The sequence below is a fragment of the Lygodium microphyllum genome, chromosome 21 (assembly GCF_053477565.2).
Source record: "Lygodium microphyllum isolate KBCC chromosome 21, Lygodium_microphyllum_v1.1.10, whole genome shotgun sequence".
Taxonomy (NCBI): domain Eukaryota; kingdom Viridiplantae; phylum Streptophyta; class Polypodiopsida; order Schizaeales; family Lygodiaceae; genus Lygodium; species Lygodium microphyllum.
The window spans coordinates 44,087,827-44,089,695 of NC_141155.1; the positions used below are offsets into that span (position 1 = coordinate 44,087,827).

The following is a 1,869-nucleotide window of genomic DNA, read 5'->3' on the forward strand; positions in this document are numbered from 1 at the left end:
TAGATAAAAAAGAAGGCTGCTTTTCTGGAAAAAGGGGAGTGCTTTGTATCGGGACTAGGGAGAAAAAGAAAAAGGAGAGGTAGCCAAGAAGGTCAGCCGGAGAGTAGGGCGTAGTTTTCATAGAAAGGCAAGTGTATGAGAAAGCAAAGAACTTAAGGCGCAAGTACATTAATGGGGAAATCCACACTGATGCAGGCTCTCCATCTAAAGATGCTAATGAGGCAGAGTTTTCCAGATTACTCCAGCAAACTTGGGTTGTGAGTAAGAAACTGCGATTACGTTTAGAAGATGAGGACGAACTTGTGAAAGAACCTAGTAATCTGGAGGAAACAATAGAAAGCTGTGGTATATTGCTGATTTGATTGCTCTTCTTAATGAGTTGGCTAGCTGCGCAAGGCCAGATGTTGGGCTTCCTTTGAAAAATACTGACATTGAATGGGGAGAGCCAGAATAAAAAGCAACGAAGGGAAAAACTATGGGAGAAGCTTTTCTGGAAAACGTGAAGAAGATCACCCGGCAGAAGGCACATATGTTATGCTTACAGGTCTATAAAGTTGCGAGGCATGCTGGTTCTTCCAAGTTTGAACGGAACGATGGCATCACCGTTGTGTCTGGCAGGCTTGAAGAAGCTGATCCTTTCTTCAAAAACTTAAAGCGCTGGAAATCGCCACACCTATATTGAAATCATTGCCAGTTGAAGGCACCCTGAAAGACCTGCTTCTAAGGCATCCTTCATCACTCTCTTATTTTGGCGAACATGGTTCTCTGGATCTCACAACAATAGCTGCACTGTTCAATCTTTATCAGGAGTGGCAGAGAGTTACAGCTGAAAAGATAAATAAGCAACACGAAGAACTAGGAAATAAAATTGATGTTGTGGAAGCATTGACTATGAAATTGCTTCAACGATTCAACTTTAGTCTTTGCTTGACGAAATCAAGTGTAATGGATCTGGAGGATGTGCATGCCATCAAGATGGATCTAGGGGAGATGAAAGGAAGGTTAAGGGAAGTGCTTGAGAATTACAACACATTACAGAAGAGGATACATACAGAGGGGCCAGAGTTCCTTAAAGGTGTTGCCAACTGAGCTTGTAATCCGAGGACCTGCACCTCCAATTATAGATGGAGAAAACCCATTCCAGGAACACCCTGGTTATTTACAAATCCAGAGACTAGAGATGGTGCAGAAACAGAGGTAACAGATCCATTCATGCGGCTGCTACCATATGAATGGGCTTTCCCCATGCTTATACCAGCTCGATTTGTAATCCCACCACTCGGTCCATGAAGCAGTTGGAGGAACTATCTGGGTGTAAGGTTACTGATTTGCACTGACATAAGATCGACCGCATCACCATTCCCTTGAGGAGGGGCCCTGAATAAGGAGCTTTACACAAAAGCGATGATGTCTTTGAATGCTGGTTTGAAAGTGGTTCCATGCCTTACGCTTATATTCATTATCCCTTTGAAAACACATCTCTGTTCAATCATAACTTCCCAAGTCATTTTGTGGCAGAGGGTTTAGACCAGACCCGTGGCTGGTTCTATACACTTATGGTATTGTCAACTGCACTTTTCAATAAGCTAGCCTTCAGAAACCTTATATGAAATGGTCTAGTTCTTTGCTGAGTATGGGAAGGTGTCCTTTTTACAACTTGTAAGCTCAGGCTTTCCAGAGTATGGCTATGAATTGCAAAATCCTTTTGTGATCCAGACTTTTCAGCGTGCTGATCTTTTATCCAGAGGTACTAAAGATGAAAAATTAACAGAATCAAGTTTTTAATTCTTGTTAATGGATACAAATTACCAACTGTGGTAAATTATTCGAGAATACATCCCTGCTGCTGTGATTTTCAGGACAGAGGGA

The 1,869-nt window shown here is 42.2% G+C and overlaps 1 pseudogene; it reads left to right on the forward strand.

Annotated features, from left to right (window-relative positions):
• The first annotated feature begins 475 nt into the window (after window positions 1–475).
• LOC148017951 (uncharacterized) lies at window positions 476–1,089 on the forward strand (annotated as a pseudogene).
• Window positions 1,090–1,869: the final 780 nt, after the last annotated feature.